Source organism: Lissotriton vulgaris, chromosome 3_1 (assembly GCF_964263255.1).
Source record: "Lissotriton vulgaris chromosome 3_1, aLisVul1.2, whole genome shotgun sequence".
In the NCBI taxonomy this organism is placed as follows: domain Eukaryota; kingdom Metazoa; phylum Chordata; class Amphibia; order Caudata; family Salamandridae; genus Lissotriton; species Lissotriton vulgaris.
The window spans coordinates 239,267,828-239,282,345 of NC_141689.1; the positions used below are offsets into that span (position 1 = coordinate 239,267,828).

Consider the following 14,518-nt stretch of genomic DNA (forward strand, 5'->3'; position numbering starts at 1 on the left):
GGAGTATGTAAGAGAATGTCCAGTCCTTGTAGTTTTTGGTGAAAAGAGGAGTGAAACACATAGGTAAACCAGGAAAGCTATTAATTTCTGAGTGGTAGACTACATTCAGCAAGACGTCATTTGTGGAGACTGCTCATGGTTTTTCCAAGCAAACTAAACACTGAAATCAATAAATGATCAAAGTTTCCATAAAAAAATAGTTGGGACATATGAACATATTGATGCCCTAAAGAAGTTCTTTTCAGAACTAAACGCGTTTGGCTCTGGCAGTTCACCTTTAATGGAGACGTATTACTAAAGAAGACTGAAAGAACCAATTGACTATTATTTTTGTGCAATGCTTCTGAACATTGGATTTATACAGAGTACTTACTTCCTGGTTAATGTTCTATCATTTCTTCAGCACCAGCAGCAGCACTTCTTATAGCTGTTCAGGTTGTGCACCCTTTGACTACTGTAGGAACGGGCTAGGATGTGCTGTCGCTTGTTTGCCTTGGCTGCTTTGAAATAATAAAAACAGGTACGAAAAGGTAGAAACAGATGATGGTTTTCATCTGTAATTGTTTGCTCCAATGGGCAATTTAGGAAGGTAATAAACACTTATATCAGTCAGAGTACCTGGTTACAAGCATATGTAGTGTTTGTTGGCTGTCCAAAAACATGCAATACCAAGAGCCAACAATGAGTTACAGCTCAAAATGATTTTCCGTTGTGCACCAACCATGCATAAATTCATATGGTAAAATCTAATAAATGGAAAAGGAGTATGAAGGAAACCTAGGCAATGTTTTTAAGTGCCAAAGATTTTGAGTTTAGGAATAGTGGTTATTTGTACAACTGAGTTTGTGGTCACCCATATTATAATGTGATTCAGAAGGCACTTTGCCAAACGTGTTCTTTATTGCACATCGGTTTATATTTCAAAGCCAAAAATGGAGTGAAATTAAATTGTTAATAACAAATTACACACTATTCTGTGTTCCCACACTTCTTCAAATTAAAACAATACCCCATTATTTTAATACAAACTAATTCCATGGTATCTAATAGGGATGGCAGAATAGGGTAAACTCCCAATCTGTCCTTCTCCAGAGGGGCAGAAAGACATTGCGGCAAGGCATGATGCCAGGTCAGGCAACCTTTTTTTTAACTATTCTCTGGCATCTAGTAGCATTTCTGTCCCATCACCCATGGGGGAGGCCAGATCTACCACCCAGAGGGTAGAAAGACATTTTAGGTGGACACTTATCCATGCTCAAAAGGCCAGTCCTCCCCAAAACCACTACATTCCTGATCCACTTAGTGGGTGGATCATTCCTTGGCGAATCACCCTCCAGAGGCAATCCCAAAGACGGGAGAGGTACCACTGAAAAGGAGACAATGCAGTTGACTATAAATGTATGCCCTGCCACTCACCTAGGTGCATGACTTCACCGCAGATGTGATCTATTTGCTCCTTTGTTTTGTGATTCTTATTTTCTTTTTGGTGAACACATTTTTAGATTCAACAAAAGCTGGAGTTTTCTTCCACACGTCTACGCATTACTACGATAAACAAAAATAACATCAGCCTGAGAAAAGTGAAACTCTTCCTACATGAAACAGACTTCAGAACAACAGTACAATCTCTGGACCTCTCCTAGATGTACGGCGGCAAAACTCTGCTCAGCCTTAACCGAAATCCCTCTGGCCCATCTGAAATGTCCCATACACACAGGGGTACAGCTTATCAAAAGCATGAATAAGTTCTAACAAATCCTGCTTGTATTGAGAGGTCTCTACCGGGGCTGTCTCCAAGCCCACATCGTCTTCGAGACCAGTTGCATTATTTACAAAGCCAAAAGAAAGAACACATCAGCATATCAGGAGGAGAAACTCAATACTTCAGATGGAGATAGTCAGACTGGAGATGAAGAAATGCAAAGAGCAGAAAACATCCATCCTCCACCTGAACACCCAGGACATGGAACAACGTCTCAACATTAAAACTGCTTATATCCTGCTATAATACAGAAAGAATTTTAAAACAAATATTTTCAATTAATACTAGCATCCTACACAACAATAACCCACACTTTGCCTGCTGCTTTATATGCAATCCTATATCATATTTCAGCGCTCTCGCATTACTTGCCAGCTAGATTGGTGCTGTATACATATCACTACATGCACTATCAAAATTGTCCTTAAAAATTGCCAATGTTAAACGAAATCCAATTTGAAAAACAAGAAGCAATACAATGTGGCGTAACAGCCTTAGCTGTCGACTTTAGAAAAGGTGGGAACCAGGTTTGAGTCTCGGCGTCAACGTCCTGTGATTCTGGGCAAATCACTTAATCTTCCTGTGCCTACAATTCAGCGCCTTGACCCGCACTGGTGATTTGCCATGCTTTACAAATCCTGGATTTATTTATTTTATTACTTACGTTTCTAAAGCCCACCACAACCTGAAAATTCCCTAAAGTCTTTTAAAAGCCACAGTAAATGGGTTGAGATGATAATCCCAAGAAGGTTCAATAAGAAACACACAACAAACAAGTCAAATCAGAATTTATATAGCGCACTACATACCCAGAGGGTCTCAAGGCGCTTGAGGACGGAGGGAGGTTTACTTATCGAATATCCAGGTTTTAAGCTGTTTTCTGAAGGCTAGGTGGTTTTGGGTAAGGCAGAGGTGGATGGGAAGGGAGTTCCAGGTTTTGGCCGCTAAGTATGAGAAGGATCTTCCCCCCATGGTGGCTTTGTGGATGCGCGGCACAGCGGCGAGGGCTTGGTTGGACGAACGCAGTTGGCGGGTGGGAGTGTAGAAGGAAAGGCGTGTGTTGAGGCAGTCAGGTCCAAGTTCGTAGAGGGCTTTGTGTGCGTGGATGAGGAGACGAAACTTTATCCTTTTGTTGACGGGGAGCCAGTGAAGGTCTTTCAGGTGACCGGAGATGTGGTCTGTGCGGGGGATGTCTAGTATGAGTCTGGCTGAGACGTTTTGGATGCGTTGGAGTTTCTTCAGCAGTATTGCGGTGGTGCCGGCGTAGAGGGTGTTTCCGTAGTCCAGGCGGCTTGTAACCAGTGCGTGGGTGACCGATTTTCTTGTTTCGGTGGGGATCCAGCTAAATGTTTTTTGAGCATGCGTATGATGTTGAAGCATGATGATGAGACGGCGTTGACTTGTCTGGTCATCGAGAGAGTGGAGTCCAGGATGATGCCCAGGTTCCGTGCGTGGTCCGTCGGTATTGGAGCTTTTCCAAGGGCTGTTGGCCACCAAGAGTCGTCCCAGGCGGAGGGGGATGCACCTAAGATGAGGACTTTCGTTTTGTCCGAGTTCAGTTTCAGATGGCTGTGCTTCATCCACTCGGCTACTTTTTTCATCCCTTCATGAAGGTTGGTTTTGGCGGTGGTTGGGTCTTTGGTGAGTGAGAGGATCAGCTGTGTGTCATCAGCGTAGGAGATGATGTTGAGGTTGTGCTGACGTGCGATGGTTGCGAGGGGGCTCATGTAGACATTGAAGAGGGTAGGGCTGAGGGAAGATCCTTGTGGAACGCCGCAGATGACTTCGGTGGACTCTGACTTAAAAGGGGGGAGGCGGACTCTCCGAGTTCTTCCAGCGAGGAACGAGATGATCCAGTCTAATGCTTTCCCTTGAATTCCGATGTTGCTCAGGCGTTGTATTAGGGTACTATGACAGACTGTGTCGAAGGCTGCGGAGAGGTCGAGGAGGATGAGGGCGACTGTGTCTCCGTTGTCCAGTAGTGTTCGAATGTCGTCTGTTGCTGCGATGAAGGTGGTCTCGGTGCTATGTTTGGCTCGGAAGCCTGACTGTGAGGAGTCGAGTAGTTTGTTGGTTTCGAGGAAGGCGGCGAGCTGATTGTTGACGGCTTTCTCAATGACTTTGGCAGGGAAAGGGAGGAGCGAGATGGGTCGGTAGTTTTTGAGTTCGGTGGGGTCAGCTGTGGGTTTCTTCAGAAGGGCGCTGAGTTCGGCGTGTTTCCATTTTTCTGGGAATGTGCCGGATTTGAGGGAGCAGTTGATGACGTCTCGGAGATGGGGTGCGATGATGGAGTCTGCTTTGTTGAAGATGTGATGGGGGCAAGGGTCTGTGGGGGATCCGGAGTGGATGGAGTTCATTAGGCGAATGGTGTCTTCTGTGGTGATTGGGTTCCAGTTGAGAAGGTTATTCGGGGGGGTACAGGTTCGGAGGTGAGAGGGGTTGACTGGTTTATGGGTTGGTTGTCAAAGCTGTTATGAATGTCGGCGATTTTGTCATGGAAGAAAGAGGCGAGGGAGTCGCAGAGGACTTGAGAGGGGGTGATGTCGTTGGAGCTGGCGGTGGGGTTGGTGAATTCTTTGATGATGTTGAAAAGTTCCTTGCTGTTGTGGGCGTTGTTGTCTAGTCGGTTTTTGAGTGCTGATTTCTTGGCTGTCCGGATAAGTTGGTGGTGTTTGCTGGTGGGGTTTTTGAAGGCGGCTTGGGTGATAGTGTTTGGGTCTTTTTTCCAAGTTTTTTCAAGGGAGCGGCAGAGTTTCTTGGATTTCTTAAGGTCATCATTAAACCATGGGGCATTCTTGCTTCCTTGCTTGATTTGATGTGTTTTCAGGGGTGCTAGTTTGTCGGCGGTTTGGGTTAGCCATTGTGTGAGGTTGATGGCGGCTTGGTTAGGGTTCGTTGAATAGGCACGGGGTTTTTGAAGAAGTGATGTGGAGATTTGGTCGATTGTGATTTTGTTCCAATTTCTTCGCGGAGTAGGTTGGGGGTGGTTGTGGATCGTGGTCTTATTGTAAATGAAGTGGATGCAACTGTGGTCCGTCCAGTGGAGGGTTGTGGAGTGAGTGAAGGAGATATGCTTGCTGGAGGTGAAGATGGGGTCGAGTGTGTGTCCTGCATAGTGGGTGGGGGTGTTAACAATTTGTTTGAGTCCGAGATTGTCGAGATTGTCCAGGAGGGTGGTAGTGTTCTTGTCGTTGCTCTTTTCCAGAACGAAATTGAGGTCTCCTAGAAGAATGTATTCTTCTGAGGGGAGGGCGTGTGGGGTGATGAAGTCAGTGATGTCTTCGCTGAACTGTGTACGGGGTCCTGCATTTACAAAGCAACGGTCTCGGCATTGCAAAAGTTAGAGCTATTAGCATTGTAAATGAACGCGAGTTTAAGGTCTTGACATTGTAAACGACAAGGTCTTTTATTTATGTTTTAAAAACCAAAACATAAATAAAAGTCATTGTCATTTACAATGCCAATAGCTCAAAGTCGCGTAAATGCAAGACCTATTACATTGCAAATGCTTGTTTTCAAATGTTGGCAACTACAAATTTAATTAACTGTCGTGGACCATTGCACTCTTGCAGTGTCAGCCATTATGTCAGTTGTGGTTAATCGGTGTTAAAGTGTACATGCGGCGGATTCGCCTCCACTGCCTGAGAGTGGGCAAGTTAGATGTAATATGCAATTAGTCCAGCACAGAATGTTTTTGAAAAGAAGCACATAGTGCCGAAAACGGAAAGAGACAGGTAGTGTAACCGAGGAAAGAAAAAAGTAGACTATACAGGGTATGAAAGGATAGAGAATGGGAGACAGACAATGCGTGAGAGGTGCCTGTGGTATTTCTAGAGACCCCTCTGACTTAGTCTTGCCAACCCTGCTTAATTTGAGACAGTAGTTTCCGGTGCTCCACGCAGCTCTTAATTGTCAGCACTGGTGCTTGTGACAGTCTGCCACATGGCGGCGCTGTCTGGCACATCACCACCGCAGACGTATAAACTACTATTGTATGTGCTGCAAACACACACCTGACACTGCTAACTCTCGGATGATTATAGCTCACCTGCAAAAAGTGCTGAATTATAGAACAGTATTTCGCAAACTTCAGAAGTACATTACAAAACATCTGCACACAGTGCCGACCTACACATCATAGTAAGCGTGCACATGCTTCACAAATACACACAGCGGTGACCAGCAGATGCTTGCGGCATACTGCTGACTCGGCAATGATTCACGGCTCTATTAATAGAACTGACCAGTGTTTGGAGAGAATGAAAAGGACACGAAGGACTGCTTTCGTTCAACGTAAACAGCTCGTCTTGCACTTGTAAATGCGACAATGGGGCTGCAAACACATGGGATGCGTGGGGTCTTGGGCGACTTCTCTCGGATGGTTGTGTTCTTCATTAGGGAGGGTGTAGAGGCGGTAAGGTCTATAGTAAGAAGAGGAAAACATGCACGGGCCGTACAAAAACAAGCGCACACTGGTAGGGTCGACCTCAACCTCAAACACGAGGGCATACTGCGCTCAGATTACGAGGAGCAGCACTGTAGGCACACGCATGAATCCCGGTCTGTCGCCTCTGTCACACATTACTAAACACCGCAGATTAGCGCTGCAGAGATCATTTACAAGCCCTGCCTACCATACAGCATAAAACACGAAGGATACTCATTGAACCCTCAGGAATCAACATCAGGACAGAGCACTTAAGGGGCGCCGGCGTTTGTTCCCAGGCAGGTCTGCCATAAGCAGAAGTGCTAGCTAACCTTTAGTGAAACAGCAGATAGAAAAGCAATCAAGGAATGAGACTATCCGCCACAAAAGCAGCAGCATTAGACGTGTGCGTTTCAAGAGTCACCCTTCCTGCTCTCAAATGTCTGACTTGACACACACACAAAAGTACCATAATACAAGACCGGCTGACCAGGCTCAAAATCAGAGTCCACGTGACGCAACACTTGGATCAACACTTAAAACAAGGTCTCTCTCGGCTAGTCTACAGGGAGGCACCGAATAAACACTTGGTCATGCACATTTATTTCTAAAAGCAGATAAAAGAGGGAAGCGCCGGCAGTATCATTCACTGACGCCTTAATCGGCATGCTTTGTAATTTGAATCCAGCCTGCATTCCACGCTCAGAGACGGCACGAACAAAAAAAAAGCATGGCTGATTATCAGCGCCGCGCGCCTCTCTGCAGACTCCCCCTGCATTCCAGAGAGGCGCGCGACGCGATCCGGTCAGCCCTGGAATGCTATGGAGACAAGGCCTGGCCGCGCGCACAACGTTATCCTATGGGAAAACGCTGCGCACGGCCAGGTCTTGTCTCACTTCGGTGTTCTCAGACTGCTGAGACGCCGACAATAGTTCTCTGGTGAGAACGCGCTTTCAGCGCGTTAGTAGCCGAGACCTAAAAAGGAGGCAGGTAAAGGAAAAGGCGGCAGATGGGCATGCAAAGGAAAAAGGCACAAGGTTGCCAGGTAAAGGGGAGAGAGGGTGAAAGATGGAAAAAGCAACAGAGGGGGCGTGGGAAAGGGTAGTAGAGGAGCTGGTAAAAGTAAACCTGGTTGACTGAAAGACTCTGAAAGACTCTGAAAGGAGGGTGCTGACGAACTCTTGTCTGTGACCTGCTGAGAGTCTGTAAAGACCCTGCAGCTTGCACGCCGGTAAAGCCTGTTTGAAACACTGTGCCCCTGCCAGTATGTATTCGATCTGCTGAATAGCAGCCCTACTTATCGTGCTGGGGGGATGAAGTTATTTAAGGGGACACTGGACTACACATTGGTACCGCCACATTTGGAGCCTAAACCCCTGTCTGTGCAATCCTGCACGTGCTCCTCGCCTTTGACCAGTCACCCTCGTTTGCCTGTGACAAGTACCCTATATTCTAGTGACTACCCACTTCTCTTACCTCCTGTGTAGTGTACGTTCCTCATTGAGCCCAGACTCCCTCTGGACCGTCCTCCGTGTCAAGCCCTGCGCCTTTCCTTTCCGTGACTAGATCCCCCACGCTGCCTCGAAGCACCCTCCTTAACAGTTCTAGCCCCCTCCCTCCGTGCCTGTTACTATTCCACATCCGTGCATGTGGGCAGTCTCTCTTATTGCATTTGACCCCCCCCCCCCCACTGTGGCCATTCATCTTGTGCCTTTGGGATCACTCGCCTCCATCTACTATATGTGACCTCTTGTCTCTGTGTAGGACCTCTCTCATGTATGATCCCTGGTCCCTGCCCTATTACCACGTATATTTTGTGGGCAGGGACACTGACACCTTGCCTTTGACCCCATCCCATACCTCGGAATCCCAATGAGTGACACGTGATGTGCCTGCCTCACTCCAAGGTACCCTAATAACTTCCCCGTAAGCCGGGCGCCGCGCCGCCGGTTCTGACCTGTCTTCGCGCCTGCTGCAGCCCGTGCAGCCGCTGCTGCAGCTCCCGTCCCTAGTTCTGTCAGGGGTGTGGAATTTTATAAAATATCTTCTTGTCCGAAGGACAAAATGTTTCAGAAATCTACTTGTCCTTTAAAAAAATCTACTTGTCCCATTTGGTACCAAACAATGAGGTTTCAATTTATGACTGCATTCTCATATAAGGGTTTGGATAGCAACCTTTCTGATTATGTCAGGGCTCATTTTACTACATTATTAGAGACAGCGGTCCCGGTCATGGGAAATATAAGAACATATCCACAAAACTGCAATCAGCGTTTGGTGTACTATTGTCCCAATGGAACGGATTACATTTATTTACTTTTTCAATAAACACGAAAAAACATACAGTAACATATAGTGAGCAAAACGTAAAGGGGTTCTGGAAATCAAAAGATTTCCTGACCTCAGGCATGTATTAGTAGGGTGACTTTTAAGTGATACATGGATTACAATAGTCACGATAAAAGAACATCTTGCACTCCACATCAATCAAAAGTTGGAGTTAAGATGTAGTTGTCAACGTCGTTTTGATCCTCAACAACGGTTATGGGATCATCATCACAACAGGTCAATCTAAATGCCTGCGAAGTGAGTTATGGTAGGGGAGAATGAGAGAGCGAATGGAGGGGGGACGGGAGGGGAAAAAAGGGAATGAGTGAAGTTAGGGAAGAACATAGGAGTATGCCAATAAGAATTCTTAAAACACAAGCAAGGGTGATGTTAGTATAAGCATAACATTTTACATCACTATTTATATTCTTATATTCTGTTCATGCCACCTTTCTGATTGTACAGGACTCTCAACACACTAGGTTTTTATGTAAAATATTTGAATATTCAGTCTCTGTTTCAGTGAGCTCTGCTCACGGTCATGGTAAGCCTCTGAATATATCAGCACTTTCATTATATTGAAGTTCACTGCCCTAATTGTATCAATGCTCTCTTTCTAGTCAGAGGAAGAGACTAGTGGACCACCCTGACAATTATATGTGTAAACATTCACTCATTTTCACAAAATGTTACTGTAAATAAACTTAGATTCTACTTCCAGTCCAGTGCCTCAGTTACCAACTGAGGATCAAGGAGACTGCCCCTGTCTGACACTATTCACATTGTAATTTGTGGACAGTTCCCTTCATCTCACTCTAGCTTGGCTCCCTGGTTTGCTAGAAATGTGATCATATGCCAAGCACTATATCCGTATTCAATATGTAGACTTCCATAGTTTGGCAAGAATTTGTAGGCAATCTAGTTCCAGAGTCAAAATGTACGTTTGGCTTAGACACACAAAGATTGTGTTTGTACCTATAAAAGTATTCACTAGCAAAAAGAGTTGTTTTTTCTAGACCTGGATTGCAGTGCAAATGTGTGCATGCGTGCAACATACATTGTTTAACGGCACCATAAAGTCCTCTTTAACCCCCTCTGCACCCTGAAAAAGGTAATGCATTATATGTTTGTAAAGAGTGTGTTTACGAACATGGAACTGTTGTAGGTTTCCAGGCCAACTTATGTAAACGCTTATGAATTTCTGAAAGTCCTAATTCTGCACCCATGCAATTTAATAGATCTTGCATGCAAATTTGTTACATTCTTTTATGAGTGGGGTCCCTAATTATTTTTCTTTCAGTAGTTTTACTTTGATTTGCCTTTATTTTATTTTTAAAATATTGACATGCATCAAAGGTGATGTATTAAATGATTCCTTATTGCAATGGTAGTTAATGTTTTCAAACTCTGCATTGTAGCTTTCTGCACACTACAACCATTTTTAAGTTGCAAATATTGTGCTCTCTTCATCGCTTTTTCAAGGAGCACATTGTTTGGGGGTACATTGTCTGTTTTCAAAATAAAATCACCAGTCTTGAGTTCCATTCTTCTTTAAACACTTGCACATAATAAAGGAGCCTTCTTTAACCTATACACATAGCCACAACTTGTAAATGTATCAGACCATGCACACCTGCTTTTATTGGATCCCCTATCAGTAATGCAAGCGGAGATTCCTGCTGACTGTGTTTGAATGTATCTGACTTGAATTCTCTGCTCGACTGAACTTTAATGCACTTGACCCATGAACATGTTACACAATTTTGTTTTAAAAATTAGCACCCCGACAAGCCGAATAAACTGTGGGCGACCTTACCTCTAGCAAACAAATGCAAATGTGTCACTATATTATTTCCCTAAGAAACTACCAATTTGTTTCAGAGGCGATGGGGGGATTTGAGGAAACCAGCAAGAAAAAATGCATCAATTAGAAAACCCCGAAGACGGGCCATTTAACAAACTATTAAGGTACTATGGTTACAGCAGGCACTGACTTGTTATTGAAGATGTTAAGAAAGGTCATGCCTTTCACAACAATTTACTTATTTGCCTCTTCCAAGTCATACCATGCAGATTTCATGCAAAGTAAAGCTCAAACTCCACACAGCTAGTGTTCTGCATAGCTCCTGCACAACCCACTGGCATGACACACCTCATCTCTAGAACAACTTATATCCTCTATAGTGCATCTCATACACTTTACACCTTCAATTTACCAATTCCCTCATGCACTATCCCTTCCCCTTACATGAATCATGCACAGCACTGTTCATACCTATTATACAGCTCATGTACTGCACAGGTCACTGTAAAGATCATACGCAGTGTAGCTCGGGTACCATGTGGGTCTCATGTAAGACATAGTTGAGCCTTGCATTACCATTGTTCCTAGCATCTTCAGTATAGTGCACAAATCAAGCTCTGCACAGGCCACGCTTGCACAGCTTATTCCATTTGCACAGGTAGTATCCTCTATGTGATGAGTGATACGAAGGTGGGGTTCTTATAAAAAGAAAAGATTATGGTGTGTGATTTACAGTCGTACTCTGCTGCTAAGTAAACGGAAAAGCCCTTTGATGGTTTTATTCAAGGGAATAGCCATAAAGTTAAAATACCCCCCACTTTGAACAATACTCTGACAGCACCAAGCAAGTGATGTAAGTGAGCTCAAACCTCCCTAAAACTCCTTTGTCACTTCCATCCAAGCATCTGTCCATTATTCTTTCATGCTACATCTATCTGCTCATGTCCATTTCACATTTCCATTCTGTCATTCATTCTTTCATTCATTCACTCTTCCCCGTTCCATCCATCCATTGGCCATTCCATATATCTACCCATCTGTTCTCCCATCCACAATCTATGCACGCATCCATCCACCCACGCATCCATCATTTGACTTGCCCATCAATCAATAATGCCTTCCAGCCATCAATTTTTCCTTTTGCCATTCATTTATTCATCCATCCGCTCAGATTTTCATTTACTTGCCATACATCCATCCTCTCAGATTTTAAATTACTATGAAATCCTTCTATCCATTCAGACTTTTATTTATATTTATTTACTTGTCCATCATTTTACCCACCGATCCATCCATCCATCCATCCCTCTCAGATTTCCATTTACTTTGTCAACCTTTCATCCACCCAGCTACACATTCTTTCACTCACATACACAGAGCAACCCATTCTCTTACCTATCCATCTTTTCACCCACTCATCCACCCATCCCGCCGCCAAATATCCATCCACCCTTTCACACCCATCCACCCTTTCACACACCCATCCACCCTTTCACCCACTCATCCATCCTTTCACCCAATCATCCATCCATCCTTTTACCCACTCGCCCATCCATCCTTCCATCCACCCATACATTCACCCACTCATCTATCCTTTGCCCCTCTTCCATCCTTCACTCCCTTTTCTAGCAACCCATCTTAAATTTCTTTTAGTTAATCATCTCTTATATGCCAAGTTGTAGATGAAAGGCCCATAAAAACTCACCTCTGCTGTAGCTGCTGTAGGCAGGGTTTCACTATGCCTCAGGTTTTATTGGTGGGGGTCCCTTAATCAGTAGATTTAGCTTTAGAACCTCACAAGCTTTCAATTCACTAAAACTTTAAAAAGTGTTGTCAAAATCCTATAAAATAATGCACCCATGCTCACAAACACACGCATAAATAAGTTTAGTGTGGTATTTTATCAGAGCTCAGTCCACTAAGTAGGAGAGTCAGCAACAGCGTGGTAAAAATATAAATATAAATGCTTAACTCGCATTTGTAAAGATGAATTTTCCATAAACTTAATGTTATAATATTGTGCGAGGCCCCACATCAAAAAGTGGATTTTGACAACACTTTTTTGACGTGGGGCTGGGCACAATATTTTTTCGACCGTCAACGTTTATGGAAAATTCAACTTTACATATGCAACTTTTATCATTTATATTTTACTACGCTTTTGCTGCCTCTTACCTAGTGGGCTGAGATCTGACAATAGCTCCGATGATCACAGTAATAGCCACAGTGGGAGGGGGTTTGGGGGGAGAGCATCCGCGATCTCGGCCGCTGGTGGTGATGGGCCACATGCTTTACACCAAGGGCAATGACCTCTGAAGGAAGGGGCCACCGAGGCAGGCTTTGGGGAGCGCAGAGACTCGGAAACATAGGATTATTGTGAAAAGCAGTACTTGCGCATTCTGCTTGCAAGCAACAGTGACGGACCTAAATGCTTTCAGAGTGCAATTGTGAGTGGCAGCCTTCGTGCTAAATGAAACCGTGTAAGCAGAGAGATTTTTTTTCTTTTTCAAAAGCGTAAGCCAGACCAGCCCTGCAACCTTCAAAGAGAGGTCAGTGCCTTGCGCTGTGCTCAGAAAGGAGGAAAACACTTCTGTGCATTGTCAGTGAAGCAAAGGACTATTAAGTCGTACAAAGTTATCATTAACTCGGCACGCAATTGGAAGCAGCTTAGCAGGATTTTGAGAGTTCTGTTCTGGGAAAGGTTTCTGCTGCAGGAAGTTGAGCCTACTTGTCCGAGGGACAATAAAAACATAAAAACTTGTTGTCCCTGGCAGCAAACAATATGTCCTGGGCGTCGGGCGATATGAATTCCCCACCCCTGTTCTGTGCAGCCTCGATGCTCTCCTGGGCTTCCTGCAGCAGGGCTTCCGCCTCTATGTCCATTGGTACGGCTAGGCCAGTTGCAGCACCCGCTCAGCACGCTCTGTCGCCGGCTGCAGCCGCCCCTCTCCCCGGGCGGATACGGAAGCCTCTACCCGCAGAATGCCGAGGCGGCGCCGCTGCTGTCAGCCCAGCCCGGGGCTGCAGAAACTTTGAGCTTTACTTTTGAGCGGGCAGCGGAACTCTCAGGCATGCGGCGTGCCTGGAGCGGCATGACGGAAGCTTGTGACGGCATGTCGTACGCGTAGGGTCTCAGATACAGACAGGGAGTTTTTCTTTTATTTCTTTTATTTAATGCGATTTTATATAGCACGAACTTTACCCAAAGGTGTCAGCGCGTTTTACGAAAGGACCAGTTACATTACATAAGGACTTCGGAGTCCATGAGTTACATAACAGACACAAACAGAACAAGGTCAATTTGAGATTCGGTTCAGAAACGGGGGTGGTGATGAACAGAGTGTCTGAATTAAGCAGACCACTCTTACCCAGTCCAAAGATCAGGGCTTGATCCATCACCGTTATTTATCTCACTGCACCATCCCAGTTCAGAACCTGGCTATATGCAAATCAGTCTGTCCCTAGCCCAGTGCATCATGGGAACAGGGCAGACTAAACTACCAAGCCAATTCTTCACCAGAAAAGAGACAAGCTACCGGGGACCGGTTTCTGGCATTTCAGCCGTCGTCGGCCCGGCTTGCTTGAATCCTGATGGTGCAGTGAGCTAGGGACTCATGTCTGAGTATACCCTGCCACACCTATAGTGGCCAAAAATGATTCAGAAACGGGGGTGGTGATGAACAGAGTGTCTGAATTAAGCAGACCACTCTTACCCAGTCCAAAGATCAGGGCTTGATCCATCACCGCTTAATTCATACACTCTGTTCATCACCACCCCCTTTTCTGAATCATTTTTGTCCACCATAAGCGTGGAAGGGTATACTCAGATGTGAGTCCCTAGCTCATTGCACCATCAGGATTCAAGCAAGCCGGGCCGAAGACGGCTGAAATGCCAGAAACCGGTCCCCGGTAGCTTGTTTCCTTCCCAGTATAAGAATTGGCTTGGTAGTTTGGTCTGCCCTGTTCCCATGATGCACTGGGCCAGGGTCAGACTAATTTGCATATAGCCAAGTTCTGAGCTGGGATGGTGCAGTGAGCTAAAAAACGGTGATGGATAAAGCCCTGATCTTTGGACTGGGTAAGAGTGGTCTGCTTAATTCAGACACTCTGTTCATCACCACCCCCTTTTCTGAATCAATTTGAGATTCGGGGCGTGTTTTTCGCCCTCTCCCCTTCCCATTGGCTGGAAGGTAAAATT

At 45.2% G+C, this 14,518-nt stretch overlaps 1 protein-coding gene across 3 annotated transcripts in view; it reads right to left on the reverse strand.

Annotated features, from left to right (window-relative positions):
- The window catches only part of PIAS2 (protein inhibitor of activated STAT 2), a 515,220-nt gene that overhangs the window by 467,266 nt on the left and 33,436 nt on the right, over positions 1-14,518 (reverse strand). Inside the window, exon 2 of one of the 3 annotated variants that reach the window (XM_086960354.1) lies at positions 1,417-1,545. The exons of the other annotated variants lie outside the window; for them this stretch is intronic. The gene's annotated coding sequence lies outside the window, so the exon portion shown is untranslated. The remainder of the gene's footprint in view (positions 1-1,416; positions 1,546-14,518) is intronic. 3 annotated transcript variants of the gene reach the window in all.